The 15,606-nt window shown below is 38.8% G+C and overlaps 1 long non-coding RNA gene and 2 other non-coding genes across 7 annotated transcripts; all 3 read left to right on the forward strand.

Annotated features, from left to right (window-relative positions):
- Nucleotides 1-1,277: 1,277 nt before the first annotated feature.
- LOC131833628 (uncharacterized) lies at nucleotides 1,278-15,403 on the forward strand. Of its 5 annotated transcripts, XR_009354554.1 has the most exons (9): nucleotides 1,301-1,404; nucleotides 1,736-1,945; nucleotides 2,045-2,128; nucleotides 2,212-2,277; nucleotides 2,569-2,638; nucleotides 2,869-3,878; nucleotides 5,242-5,325; nucleotides 8,742-9,774; nucleotides 10,918-15,398. It is a non-coding gene; the product is annotated as an uncharacterized LOC131833628 (long non-coding RNA). The 5 variants fall into 5 exon arrangements; XR_009354553.1 differs by having other exon boundaries at nucleotides 8,742-15,403; XR_009354555.1 differs by lacking the exon at nucleotides 8,742-9,774 and having other exon boundaries at nucleotides 10,918-15,092.
- LOC131834989 (small nucleolar RNA SNORD50) lies at nucleotides 2,355-2,424 on the forward strand. The gene has a single exon (XR_009355070.1). It is a non-coding gene; the product is annotated as a small nucleolar RNA SNORD50 (small nucleolar RNA).
- Nucleotides 2,691-2,761, forward strand: LOC131834988 (small nucleolar RNA SNORD50). Its single transcript, XR_009355069.1, has one exon. It is a non-coding gene; the product is annotated as a small nucleolar RNA SNORD50 (small nucleolar RNA).
- Nucleotides 15,404-15,606: the final 203 nt, after the last annotated feature.

The raw sequence follows: 15,606 nt of genomic DNA on the forward strand, positions 1-15,606 counted from the left end.
GTTCCTGTTACAGAAATTTGCTTTTCACTATTACCTTTTAATCTGCAGTCTGGTCTTTAATTTTCTAAGTTTTCTAAATTTATTTCTAAATTAATTTTCTAAAAGGCCATCATATATACTTTCATTTTTCAACCAGTCGTTACCGACAACCTACTTTATGCCAGACCGTACACTGTTCTAAAGATGAAAATAAAGAACGGACACAAAACGGTATGTTCCTTACACATGGGTAGGACAATAAAAAAAACCCATACGTAAATAATCATTAGTCATGAGTGCCAAGAAGACCTGAATTTTCAGATTCTAGAATGTTCAAATGTCATGTGTGCTTGCGTGTGCATATACACGTATTCGCTCACACATACTAATTAATACAATCATTGCTACTGAATTTTTTTGAGCCATTTGTATATAGTATTCGGGGTATTTCTCAAATTTAACTTTCTCCTGCACTCATTTTAGCGAACTTAGCACAAAGAAATTAAAAACTGCAAAATTGTTCAGTTGTACGATTTTAAGCAAATTAGCTGCTTTAGGGCCTCAGTTTTCTCCGCTGCCAAATGGGGTATTTACCTCTCAGGTTGGCTGTCTCGGGAATTCTAGGTGCGGATCGCGTAACTGCAGTGCCTGGCACAAGGAAACGCGGGGGTGGGATAGCTCCGGCAGCGCAGGGAGCACTGGGGCGCCCGCACTGGGGCGCAGCTGGGCCGCGTGCAGCGTCGCCGGCCGGCTCTCTGGGGAGGCGCGGTATTCTCGCCGTGGACTGCAGAAATGCTACGTTTTCAGGTGCTTTTTTCACCCGAGCACTTCCGCACGGCAATTTCTCTCTCCGGGCGTGCGGAGGCCAGTGCCCGCCCGCTCTTGCGGCGCCCGCTAACCAGTCCGATTTCTCGAGAGGGTGGTACGCTGAGGCCGCCCGGCACTGCAAAACCCCGGGCCCCGAGCCGGCCAATCTGTTCTAGGCAGACTTGGCCCGGAGCGGGCGGCAGTCTCGCCTCCCACTGCAGCAGTTAGTTTGAATTCTGGCGCCACTCCCGCGCCACGTAGAGCCAGGCTCGACAGCGACCGCACGCCGCGCGCAGCGGGCGCGCACCGGGGCCTGGGCGAGCGTGCGGCGAGCGGGCGACGCGCGCACCACGCCCCGGAACGAGCCTCCGAAAGAAAAGAGGCGCCGCGCGCGCTCCCGCTCTCCTCCTTCAGGAAACGGCCACGCCCCGTCCTCTCCCACGTCCAATAGATGCGAGGGGGCGTGGCGACCTCTGCCTGACTCAGGAGAGGCTATAAAGGGAACTGCTGGAGACGCCGCTCGGTCTTTTACGTCTGGACTTGGGAAGTGTGGTCTAGGTTGTGGGTGAGTGGGCCTCGCGGACGAGTACCTGGCGGGCGAAGTTGGCGCGGGCTGAGGTTAGCTGCAGCTCTTTGAGATTTTAGACCTTTGATCTTGGGGTGCTCTGGGTTCGAAAGTTGCACGTGGGAAACACGCAGCCAAACCGCCACGTGTCCTGCGTGATGGTGGCGGCGGCGGCAGGCTTCGAGTTCAGGCGTGCGGAGGCTGGTGCTGATAGCCACGAGCGCTGCGCGCGGCCTTCTTAAGGGCGGACGCCCGGCTGGTGGAACCTGGGCGGCGGCGGCGGAAGAACAACCCTATTCCCAGGATTTGGGGCAGAGACTTAGTTTTACATTGGGAATATGAGGCCTTTACTACTAAGACGATTGTTTTTCTTTCTCGTCGCAGATCAAAAAGATCGTTTGAAAATGGGCAGTCCCCGACCTTGTCTGAGATTGAGCTGTACTGTGCCCAGATGGCGCTGTGTGCAAACCAGATTAGTGAAAGAGGCAGGGATCTGGCATTCTGTGAAAACGCTTAATCTTCAAAATAATTGGTCCGCTGCGGGAACGGTGGGCTCTCTGTGGTGTAAAGGAGCTGTTACCGGGAGATGATGAGGTAAGGACGATTTGAGAGCTTAGTTTTTAAACTGAAGAAGTAAACCTGTTGATACACAGGAAAAGATGTATCCTTGAAATTTTCTTAATTTCTTGATAGGTGCAGAGGGAAATTCCAAAACAAATATCCAAGAGAATATTTGCTAGGAAATGACCTGATTGGAACCTAACGATCTTAACCCAGGTATGTGTCGGGCTAGTCCTTGAATTCAGTATGTTTAATCCATAATGTAGATAAAGTGAAGAAATTTTTTTGTTCTCGAACAGCATCCTGGAGATTGATGAACAATAATGGAGCTGTAAATGTCACAGAGGAGCAACCTTGCTTGTAAGGTGTGTGGTTTACAAAATCTGCTACACTATTTCTAGTACAGTATTTCCCATTTAACATTTCCTATGGATTATGGTCTAATCAGTGATGAAACCTATCCCGAAGCTGACTACCTGAAGAGAAGCATGTACGGATTCGGCTTCTGAGATAAGACCAATAAGTTTTGTTGTTGTCTGGGTTTTATAAATGAGAAGGTTCTGTTAGGTCATAAAACTTGTAGGGAGAAAACTGCTACCTCACAATGATGGACAGTGTGTTTTATTGTGGGTTTTTTTTTTTTTCTTTGCCAACAGTGAGGTGTCGCTGTCTGCTCATGGAAAGACGCCAGTTTGCAGTAACCTTCCTAAGGCATAACTCACTTCTGTGAGTGGAGATTTTTTATTTAATAGTTGGTCAGTATTTTGTCCTTGGTCTTAATCTGTGATGATCTTATCCCGAACCTGAATATCTGTTGAGAAAACTTAATACGGATCTGGCTTCTGAGATAGACCATTATGAGGACAAAGTTTTGTTTTTTTTTTTTTTTTTTAAGAATTCTTTTGCTTTTCTGATGTTAATAGTCTTGTAAATCTCAAATGTTTTTCCTTTTCTAGGGCAAATGCCACCAGATTTACTTGTATGAAAAACATAAGGAAAAGCTCTTCATTTTTACTGGCATGGAAAGAAAATCTACAAATCAAGACCATATATTCATTTTTATTTCTGTAAACAAATAATCAAATCGAATGTATCCATAAGAATTAAGCCTCTTACTTTTGTCACACTGCCCTAGCCACAACCTGTTAGTCAGATTGCTTTGTAGATCTAGTTCTATTTTAAATACAGGAATGTGTAGAAAACTAATTTTTATGGTGAAGTCTTTTTTTTTTTTTTTCTCCAGTTAACCAGACTTGTAATCAGATCACTCTGAATGCTTTGCCTTTGGTCACCTGTTGAATTTAAAGTATGTGGATGTAATTAAAGTGGAGTGAAAATCGGAGTATTGTGGGAAAATCCTTGGGGTTTTTTTGGCGAAATGACTTGGTTTGGCAGTATCACTGAATAAGTACAAATCATATTGGCTTTTTGTGTGGTACTAAGTATTCCTGGGTTAATGGTGAGCAAAATGGAGAGACTGCCTGTTAGGGGAGAGAAAAATACCAGGTATCAAAATGATCAGTGATTACTGGTCCTAATGCAATTGTATTTTGAAAGGATGCTCAAGATGGGAAATGTAGAATGCTGAAAATGAAGAGAGCACAGCGTAACAATTATGGGTAATGGAGGAAGATAAGGGAGTTTAAAGTAGTCAAACATTGCACAGAATGTAGACTGTAATAGCATCTGATCTAACCAAGATGGGCCCCATGCATGATCATTTTCCATAAATAGCTGTATACGTAAGTTGTTCTTTTTTTTTTATTTATTATTTTTTTTAAGATTTTATTTATTTATCAGAGAGAGAGGGAAGAGAGCGAGTACAGGCAGACAGAATGGCAGGCAGAGGGAGAAGCAGGCTCCCTGCTGAGCAAGGAGCCCAATGTGGGACTCGATCCCAGGACGCTGGGATCATGACCTGAGCCGAAGGCAGCTGCTTAACCAACTGAGCCACCCAGGCGTCCCAGTAAGTTGTTCTTAAGCCCATACTTCTGTCAGTCAAAATAATAGAATTTTTGTCAGCTTATAATGAGCTGTATTTTTTCCCAAAATATTTTCCTGGCTTTTAGTGAAAATTCAGTTTTGGACCCATGTAGCTCAGAAGAGGCTCATGAGATTTGACAAGCATGTTGGGTTATTGGTCAGGCACAGAGTGGATTTGCTCACGTATTAAAATGGTGTACAGAATACACATAGGAAATAGTTTATTGCAGCCAAACTAGAATAGAAGGTATTTATGCCACCACGTAGAGATCAAGTATTCTGAGTCCCTACACACTATTAAATTATAGGTTCAATGAATTACAAGTTGTCTGCAGGAAATACGAACCAGTCTTTTTGATAGGAAGTGTGAGGTGTCTAAACTGAGAGTAGGGTGTGGTCCCTTTAATGAGGCCTTAAGACTTGAAATCCAGCAATGGGAAAAGCCATTTGGCATAATGGATTACACATGGTATCTTGTTACCAGAAGGAATTGGGAAAGCTGTGTGGCTTTAAGACTACTTAGAAACTTTTGAAGATCAGTGGTATAATGTATATGATGTGGAGTGATTTGGCAAAATACTAACTACTGAAGTTGTAATTTCTCAATGCTATTCCTAAATTAAAGAGGCTTTGGATTAGTGACCTTGTTGCCTTTTTTCAAAAAACAAATGTGCCTACATTTGGTTTTAATCATCCAAGATCTCAAGTACCTGGATACCTTAGCTACCTAGTTGGCACTGGTTTGCATGCTAAATGTTAGGTGTACATATCATTCATTTTGAAGTAGATGATAGAAGCGAGGTCTGCACAAAATTTTCAGGGACGTGTCTGCCCTTTTGTCAAAGCTGGCACACAGGACTTGAAAACAAGTTGTGAAATTTGCCTTAGGAGCACTCTGACCTCTTTGCCTGCAGTTATTGCTCCCTTCTCAGTTTTTTCTGGTAATGTCACATTTCTTCAGTTGGTAGACTTCAAATCAAGTTAATGTGTTTATGTATTGTACTGTACTGGGCTCTAATGAGGTCAGAAGTAAAAGACTTGCTGTGTCCTCTGTAAATAGTGGTACAAAGTGACAAAAGGCACTGTGAGAGAGATATTTAATATCTGAGGCAAGTGAACAGTGGATTTGAATCAAAACCAACCCAGAGGAATATAAATCTTTACATATAAACACTTGATGTAAAGATTGTATGCCCCAGGACCTGAGAGTGATGAATTGGGAATTTGGGTATCAATTGGGTGGTCAGATATGGAACAAATAATGTGGAAGATAAGGCTGAAGTGTTTGGGGGCAACTGTAATGCTATGGTCATTTGATTTACCTAAAACTTGACTTTTTTTTTCAGCGGGAAGACATAGAGTAGAAAATCACATAATTTAGTCCATTTGATTCTGCAGAGTCCACACTTGAACAAATAAGGACCAAAAAGGTACAATTTAGTGAAATTAAGCTTGGAACTTTAACATATAATTAATATCAGCTTCCATTAAAATGGAAAACAACTACTAGATTTGGATGATGTTTTTCATTCACACAATGGAGGTTTTGACTGTTAGAGTCTACTAGCCTTATCCTTTGGGAATGTTAACACACTAGGTAATACCTTTATATTAACAAGTAGGTAAATACTAGTTACAAACAGGGTCCTTAAGTTACCTGGATAAGGGACTTAACCTTTCTGAGCATATGTGCAACTTAATAGAGAACTTAATGGAGACTTAAAGACCTCAGGAATAAAGGAATATGGCTATAATAGACTGAGATCTGCATGGTTAGTACTGATTTCAGATTTTGAATGAGCAGTCTACGTGTGTGGCTCAAGTATCCTCTGAAATGATTATGCACCTTATAAATCCATATTGTTTGCTTAACCCGTAGGAAATCTCGTGCTTGGGCTCAGATTTTTAACACCACTTGGCCAGTTAGAATCTTTAGTTGAATTCCACCCTGCTAGGATAGTCTGCCTATCTTTTGCTAGTGCTTCCTCCCTGGGGATGAGACCCTCTTTCCCATGTTTCCTCCCAAAAGCTTGATTCAGGATACTCAGAGCATGGTATTTAGTATTCATAATTGCCTAACTGAATATTGCCACTGCCTCTAGTCTCACTCCACCTCACTGAATCTATGTATTTGGATATGTACAGAGATCAGATCAAAGCACAAGTTTGCCATGCAGTTCTGGAAGCTTTGTGGACCATCTTAGGGTGGAGGAGAGGGTGTCTTTACAAAATGAAAACCAGACTAATCTGTCTCATTCTCACAAATCCTGACCTCTTCCCTTTACTAGTAACACATCACTAAAGTCCTGGCATGCCATGTGGCTGAGTTATAACAGGAAATAAGGATTTAATCACAAAATCCCAAATTGAGTATAGTATAATCTAACCTATTTGGGAACTTTAGCTTAGTTTATGCTTACTCGGTTCTAGTTCTTTTCAAGAGTGTTAATAATCGAAAAAGCATTTAAGAATACTCAATATTTATCATTTGAATAAAATAAGATTTAAAATACAGTGCATTACTTTAATGAGGTCAGTTAACTTTTGACCTACCCACCATTGCCTCCTAACTATTGATACAACAAATTGTACAGTTTTAAATACACAGTTTGGCAAGTTTTTCCATTGATATACATCCATGAAATAATTACCACAATCAAAATAATGACCATCCATTTCTCAAAAGTATTATCTTGCAGAGGCTTGATTTTGAACATGTTAGATTTGAGATGGAATCTAATATCCAAATGAAATTTTGAGTTAGGTAGAGAAGTTTGGAGCTCAAGGAAGAGATCTGAGCTGGAGAAATAAAATTGGAGTCCTCAGCATGTGGATGGTATATTTAAAGCCATAAGATTAGATGAGATCACCAAGGAGTGAATATAAAGAGAAACGAAGTGGTCCAAGAGTTGAGTCCTGGAGCATTCCAAGAGTAGGGAATTGCAGGATTAGTTAAAATTTTGGAGGTTATTCTGTGCCAAGGGATAAAAATTGGGAAATAGGAATCTGTTAAGTGCAACTGCCATATCCGGAACAGAAATGAGATGAAAAGTAAAGGAGTTCTGAATGGAAAGCAAGGATGAAAACTAGCAAATAATTGCTTGGGCTATAGGGCTGGAGATAGCCTTGATTTAATGCAGAGCCTTAGCATGGAAATTGAATGAGTTAGTATCTGAGAACAGCTTGGTAAAGTTCCAGGAAAGAATGAGATAAGGAATCTAGGAAGTATGCTAGGGTGTTCTATTAGAGACGGACGTGGAGTTAGCTACAGACAGGTTTTATGTGCGAAAGTGCCTGCTGAGGCTGAAAACTACCAATTTTAATAGCGTAATTCTTACTATTCTATGGGGCTTATCTGCCTGGGAGAAGAAAGCAGATCAGTGAATTAATCCAAAATTAGGAGTAAACTGGCCAGGAGGAGCAAAACAATGACAAGCTAAGGGCACTGAGGATATAGATAAAACTTAAAATTATTAACCTTGAGATCCAGGCTGAATAGGGGGAAAAAAGTGAGGGTCCTATGTAAGACAAAGATCAGACATACCATGGAAAGATGCCGATGAAAACTAGGTAAAATAAGGTCCTCCACTAAAACTACAAAATGACCCATAGCATGTTGTATTCTGATAATTGGTTTATCGCTTTCTGGCCCTAGAATGTGAAGTCTTTACAAGAAGAATCTGTACCCTTTAATCTCTTAAATTCTAAGACAATGTAATGGCTCCTATAAAAAATAATCTAAGTAGAATTCAGTTTGTATATTTAGGGCAATTATGATGTGATTTAACTTCTCCAAAAGGGCTAAAAGAAAATGAGAAAAGTTAGATGATGTTAAGGACAAATATATGTATCCCCCAAAATTAATATGTTGAAGCCCTAACCACCTAGGGTAGCTATATTTGGAGAAAGAGCCTCTAAAGAAGTAAGAGAGTTTAAATAAGCTCGTAAGGGGAAGGCTCTGATCCAGGAGGAATACTGTCCTTATTAAAAAACAAAAATAAGAAAAAAAAAAAAACACCAGAGAGCTCATTCTCTCCCTCTCCCCAGCACATCCACAAAGAGGTCACATGAGCACATAATGCGATAGTGACCACCCACAAGCCAAGATGGAGGCCTCAGAATGTTGGACCTACAGCCTCCAGAACTGTGAGAAAACTTCAGTTCTATTGTTTAAGCCATCCAGTCTGTGGTATTTTGTTATGGTAACTCTAACAGACTAAGAAGCAAAGGATAAATGGCCACTGCTATAATTTTGGAAGTTTATATTTAGCTAAAGAATTATGAGTAATAGCTATGAAAAAAGCCCATGCAATGTAATCTCTCTGGTTTTATACATTTTCCCTTTAGGTTTCTATTTACTAAATCTACAATACGCTTTTTTTATTGAATATTAACAAACAAAGCTGTTTCTCCACTTGGTTCATCAAGTTCAGTTTTTTGAGAAATAGATACTTTTTCAATAAAAATTATCAGTAAAGAGGGATGCCTGGCTGGCTCGGTTGGTAGAGCTTGCAACTCTTAATCTTGGGGTCATGAGTTCAAGCTCATGGGCATAGAGCTCCCTTAAAAAATAAATACTATCAGAAAAACCAGAGATTGAACAGAAACACTTTCAGATAGAAAGTGAATGTTGTCTGAAGTCCTGTGTTTCACAGGAAAAACTTTTTGACATAAGTGAGATTACTTATTTCATAATCACTTCATGTAACAAAAAATGGTTTGGGATTACTAAATATTTCACAGTCTAAAATTTTGTTTTTTCAAAATATTGTTAAAATGTCTCTGCTGTGTAGAACAATCTATACATTCAGTGCAATCCCTATCAAAATACCATCTTTTTTCACAGAACTGGAACAGATAATCCTAAAATTTGTATGGAACTGAAAAAACCCCAAATAGCCAAAGAAATGTTGAAAAAGAAAACCAAAGCTGGTGAGATCACAAACCTGGACTTCAAGCTCTGTTACAAAGCTGTGATCATCAAAACAGTATGGTACTGGCACAAAAACAGACACATACATCATTGGAACAGAATAGAGTACCCAGAAATGGACCGTCAACTCTATGGTCAACTAATCTTTGACAAAACAAAAGAATATCCAATAGATAAAAAGGCAGTCTCTTCAAAAAATGGTGTTGGGAAAATTGGACAGCCACATGCAGGAGAATGAAACTGGATAATTTCCTTATACCATACACAAAAAAATAGACTCAAAATGGATGAAAAACCTAAATGTGAGAGAGGAATCCATCAAAATCCTAGAGGAGAACACAGGCAGCAATCTCTTGTAACTTTGGCCACAGCAACTTCTTGCTAGATACGTTTTCAAAGGCAAGGGAAACAAAGGCAAACATGAACTATTGGGACGTAAATAAAGCTTTTTGCACAGAAAAGGAAACAGTCAACAAAACCAAAAGACAACAGAAAAGAATGGGAGAAGATAATTTGCAAATGTCTTACCAGATAAAGGCTAGTATCCAAAATCTATAAAGGACTTACCAAACTCAACACCCAGAGAACAAATAGTTCAATCAAGAAATGGGCAGAAGACACGAACAGATATTTCTCCAATGAAGACATACATACAGCCAACAGACACATGAAAAAATGTTCCACATCTCTTGGCATCAGGGAAATACAAATCAAAATCACAATGAGATATCACCTCATACCAGTCAGAATGGCTAAAATTAACAAGTCAGGAAATGACAGATGTTGGCAAGGATGCGAAGAAAGGGGAACCCTCCTACACTGTTGGCGGGAATGCAAGCTGGTGCAGCCACTCCGGAAAACAGCATAAAGTTTCCTCAGAAAGTTAAAAATGGAACTACTCTATGACCCAGCAATTGCACTATTGGGTGTTTACCCCAATACAAAGGTAGTGATCAAAGGGGCACCTGCAATTGCTGTTTATAGCAGCAATGTCCACAATAGCCAAATTATGGCAAGAGCCCAGATGTACATTGATAGATGAATGGATAAGAAGATACTGTTTGTATGTGTGTATGGAACATACATATATATGGAACACTACTCAGCCATCAAAAAAATGAAATCTTGGCGATTTGCAGTAACATTGGTAGAACTAGAGGGTATTATGCTAAATGAAATAAGTCAGAGAAAGAGAATTAACATGATCTCAGTGATGTGTGGTATTTAAGAAATGAAACATGGGCGCCTGGGTGGCTCAGTGAGTTAAAGCCTCTGCCTTCGGCTCAGGTCATGATCCCAGGGTCCTGGGATCAAGCCCCACATTGGGCTCTTTGCTCGGCAGGGAGCCTGCTTCCTCCTCTCTCTCTCTGCCTGCTTCTCTGCCTACTTGTGATCTCAGGCTGTCAAATAAATAAAGTCTAAAAAAAAAAAAAGAAAAAACAGAGGATCATCGGGGAGAAGAAAAAATAAGATGAATTCAGAGAGGGAGACAAACCATGGGAGAGTCTTAATCATAGAAAACAAACAGGGTTGCTGGGGTGCGGGGATGGGGTAACTGGGTGATGGGCATTAAGGAAGGTATGTGATGTAATGATCACTGCGTATTACAAGACTCGTGAATCACTGACCTCTACCTCTGAAACTAATAATACATTAAATGTTTATTAATTGAATTGACATTTAAGCTTAAAATCTTTAAAAATAACCCCCCCAGAAATAAAATCTCTTTTTTCTCTATGAACATTAGGATTGCAGTAAGTTTTAAAACTTATTTTTTGTAACTGACAGGTCATACCTATCATAATTTTGTTCCCTATTTAATGGAAAACCGTATAAAACAATGACACTTTCACTTCTTTTAATTTTTCATAGTACTTTGACATATATCATCTAGGTTTCTCTTAGAGAAACCCTGGAAGGTAGATAAAAGAGGCATTATTTGGTATTCATATGTTTTATATGTGATAAACTAAGATTGAAATATTTAAAATATAGGCTGTTTAAGGTCTAGATCACTAGAAGGAATGATTTCATCATCTGTATTTTGCACATAAAAATACTGTTGTTGTTTGTTTTTTTTTTATTTTAGGTGGGACATTTAAGGAAAACACTGACAAGACTAGGAGGCATCCAAAGAAAGAAGACCAAGGCTCTGTAAACAATTCATTCGGGACAGCATTTTAAGGACTTGGAAATATTTAACCTGAAGAAATGAATTTCAAGGAAAAATATGGCGAATTTTAGATATTTGAAAGTACATCAGGTGGAATAATAGTATATTAATAATAATCCCATGTGGTAGGTACTGTTATTAAGCCATTTTACAGATGAGGTAGTTGAACCTTAGAAAAGTAACCTAGTGAAAATCACAAAGGAAGTGGAGGAATTGGCATTTAAAATCTGGTAATCTAAGTCCAAAGATGCTGTTCTTACCCTGCTAAATACCTCCCCCAAAGGAGTAGTTAACTTAAGTGTTTCTCTAGAAAGCACAAAGGAGATTAATGAAATAAATAAAAAGAGGCAAAGTGAACCTAAAAATGAAGTTCCTTATATGAGAATATACAGCCTCCAAATCATAGTCTATCCATATGAGTTGGAGAAAGGAAGCTGGCCCTAATCAGCTTTAAAGACTCTTTCAAGTCTAAGTCCAGATTCTTCACTTGCCCAAGGTAACCCAACTAGTTAATGACCAAAATGACAACCAACATCCTCTGTCCCTTTCTCAGTCCAGTGTTCAGTCCACTAAATACAGTGCCCCAGTTTTTCCCCCCAGAGGTAATGTAAATTTCCTCAAAATTCACTAATCTGTGAAAATGGGTAAAATCACATTAAATTATACCTGTTCACTGCCCTTCTGTTGACACAGAACCTCTAGCCCCTACAAAATTCCTTCAGAGAGGTTCTGGAGTCCCCATTAGAGTATCTCACATATATTCACAAATAGGCCTCCTGATGCCCTTTCTGATATTCTGCCTATTACTATGACCCTTCCATTGGGTACCCCCACATAACCAGTGCTTCCCACAAAGCATCAAGGTCTCCTTTCTTGCTAATATTCATAGTTCAGAGGGGTATTGTGCTCTCATATCCTCCTCTTGGTACTATGCCTCATAAAAGAGAAATCTGTGCAGTTCCTATTGTCAGCCTTTTGTCATAGACATTTTTCCATGAAGGGAACCTGGCTGGCTCGGTCTGTAGAGCATGCAACTCTTGATCTCCTTGGGGCCATGAACTTAAGCCCCATGTTCAGAGTAGAGTATAGTTAATAAAATAAAAAATAAAAATGTATCATACATGTTTTCCCATAGCACTGAGACCTGGTACCTGTAGTCAGACTTGGGTTTAGTACTTTCTTATCCTTCTCCTCTGCCCAATGTCGGATCTCTTCCTAGCAGACTCCTACCTTGCAATTCAACCTAAGATCCAGGAAGGCTTAGCCTCATTAGTCCAGACAAATATGAATCTCAGATTAGGCTTATCCTTGCTATGTCAACAGTAGCCTGAAATCCACTTTTTTTTTTTTTTAAGGTTTTTATTTATTATTTTTTTAAAGTAAACTCTCAACGTGGGACTCGGATTTACAGTCCTGAGATCAAGAGTCACACACTCCACCAACTGAGCCAGCCAGATGCCCCAAGTAACTTTAATCAACTACTTTTATACAAAAATGTTGCTAATAGTTAATAATTTACCTACATTTGAAGAACATGGATATTAAGCATACTAAACTTCTCTGGAGCAATAGTGAGGTGTATTCTTTAGGGCACATCTCAATTCTCATCTTGTAGTTATATTACTGTTGGAGACTATCAGCTTATATTGCATTTCTTTTTCAAAAATGAATGCACAGGGAGCCTGGGTGGCTTCGTAGGTTAAGCATCTAACTCAACTTCAGCTCCGGTCATGATCTCAGGGTTGTGAGATCAAGCCTGTGTCAGGCTAGCATGGAGCCTGCTTAGGAGTCTCTCTTTCCTTCTTACTCTGCCCCTTCTCCCACCTTGCTTCTCTTTCAATATCTCTCTCAAAAAAAAAAAAAAAAAAAAAAAAGAATACACAAACATTGCTCAAAGCCAGAAATGTCAGGCTGGTGTTGAGATTCATGCACTTGTCGCTACATTCTACATACCTGGATATAGCTCAGTTTCTTGAGGGATGTTGTTTGCTTTAAATTGTATCTGTTCCTCTGAGATTGAACTTGATAGGTTAGGCATGTGATGATTCAGAAACATGCTAAAATTTATCCATTTGTTCATTGAGTAAGTAAGTAGGGAATAGCTAACATGTACAGGTACTGTTTGTCCTAAGCACTAAAAATATAGCAGTAAACCAAACAACCAAAATCCCTGCCCTTGTGGAGCTTGTATTTTAGGAGGAGGGGAGGAATACTAAATAAATAGATACATTATAAAGTATATGAGAAAATGAGAAACGATATGAAAAAAATAGAACACAAGACATTGGGAGTGGGTTTGGGGAGGGAAATAGTGTTGTGATTTTTAATATAGTTGACAGAATAGGCTTCCATGAGATTAAGCAAAGACATATAGGAGATGAGGGATTGAGCTATGCACATACCTGGGAAAAGCACATTCCCATGGCAGCAGCCCAAAGACTGAAACAAGCGTGGTAAAGAATAGAAGAAACAGGCCATGCAAATCATGTAGGGCCTTATGGGTCATTAAAAGGATTTTGTTCTGAGTAAAATGGGAAGCACTGCAAAAAACAACAACAAAAACCACACACAGAGAAAACTAGAAGTGTGATTCATATGCATCAAAACTTGTGAACCCTGCCCCCTAGGGCCCCGATTGTGGTCTCTGCCATCTACCATTGAAAGAAAACAGGGCTTATTGAATAAATGACTTTTTACAGATCTTAAGGCAAGAAATATACAAGATGCACCTTGTGCACCTTGTTAGAGCAGAGAGCAAGAAAGCTACCAAAGACTGCTAGGATTGTGTTAAAAGAACTCAGTAGCCAACCTGGAGCATCTCCTACCACACAAAGATGTAAATTTAGACTATTACCAAGGATAAGAACTACAATAGTTTGACATACATAAAATTTGTTTAAATCTGTGAATTCAAAATGATACCTAAACAAAACAAAACTGATTTTGATGCTCTTTGAGGATGCTGGTGAACCAACTCATCAGTTTCAGAACTGGCAAATACACCAATTGTAGTAACAGATAATCAAATAAAAGATAAGTTTCTCTTTATTGCTGTATCCTATTTAATAACTGAAAAGATTAACATAATTAGAATGCCATCATTTTGCAAACACCTAACAAATTAATGTATTTAAGCAATGATCATTAATGGCCGCTACCATTAAGAAAAAGAGTGTAAGTAGTTGATTGGAAGTTCTGGGATCATGTCAACAACATACAGATACTTTACGATCCACTCTCCACAGGAAGTATGCTTTAAATAATTTTTCCATTAAATGTGATATATTTACCCTAAGATATTAGCACTCTCCATTCTTTGCAATAATGTCACACATCAGCAAGATGTCTGATCAGTCTCCCCAGAAAGAGTTCCTTGAATGAGTCTACAGTTGTTATTTTTTTTTTTTAAGATTTTTTTTTATTTGACAGACAGGAAGAGAGGGAACATAAGCAAGGCTAGTGGGAGAAAGAAAAGCAGGTTGCCTGCTGAGCAGGGAGCCCAATGCTGGCTCCATCCCAGGATCCTGGGATCATGACCTGAGCCGAAGGCAGATGCTTAAGGACTGAGCCAACCAGGTCCCCCTCCTAGAATAAATCGAACAAAATTCTAGAAAACTAATTATTAACATGAATAGCATAGCATGAGATTTATCACTTCAGCTTCAGCTACATCTTGGAGAGGTGTGTTATTATTGTTTTTGTTATTGTTTTGTTATTATTGTTTTATTATTATTAATTGTTATTAGTTAGCAATTAATACTTAATGTTATTAATTATTGTTTTATTATTGTTGTTATTAATTAACAATAATTAATAATTGTTATTGTTTTGTTATTATTGTTTTATTATTGTTTGTTGCCCATGTTATTATTGTCTACCTTAATAAACAGCCATATCTCACATGTATCTCAGAAGGTAAAATATGCTCAATACCATATTAATGTTTATTCTAGATTTATAGTTCATAGATGATTCATATTTCAGTGCCCCAAATTTCTTCATTCTTCTTAATATAGAATACATACAACCTCTTAATCCAATGATATCCAAATATAAGAAACTGTCTCCTATGCAATTTCCTGTTTGCCATTTATTGGGAATTTAAATTATTTATCAATTTTTCACTCACATAAAGAATGATCTGCAGTGGGGCGCCTGGGTGGCTAAGTGGGTTAAGCCTCTGCCTTCCGCTCGGGTCATGATCCGAGGGTCCTAGGATCGAGCCTCGAATCTGGCTCTCTGCTCAGCAGGGAGCATGCTTCCCCCTCTCTCTCTGCCTGCCTCTCTGCCTACTTGTGATCTCTCTCTGTCAAATAAATAAATAAAAATTTAAAAAAAAAAAAGAATGATCTGCAGAGCATAAACTTCCAAAGTAAGTAAAATATACATTTTCAACTTTAGGCATGTAAATATATCTCTTTTTCTAAAGGCTATATTTTCATTTTTCTTATTCAACTATTAAAACTTATAAAAAGAAAAAAATTATAAAAAGATATCTTATAAAAATGTAAAAAGAAGGAAGATATTAAAAGTAAAATTAAAATAACTCATAATTCCACAAGTTAAAAATAACCACTATAAAAAATGTTTTATTTCTGTATGCAG

Source organism: Mustela lutreola, chromosome 6 (assembly GCF_030435805.1).
Source record: "Mustela lutreola isolate mMusLut2 chromosome 6, mMusLut2.pri, whole genome shotgun sequence".
NCBI lineage: Eukaryota > Metazoa > Chordata > Mammalia > Carnivora > Mustelidae > Mustela > Mustela lutreola.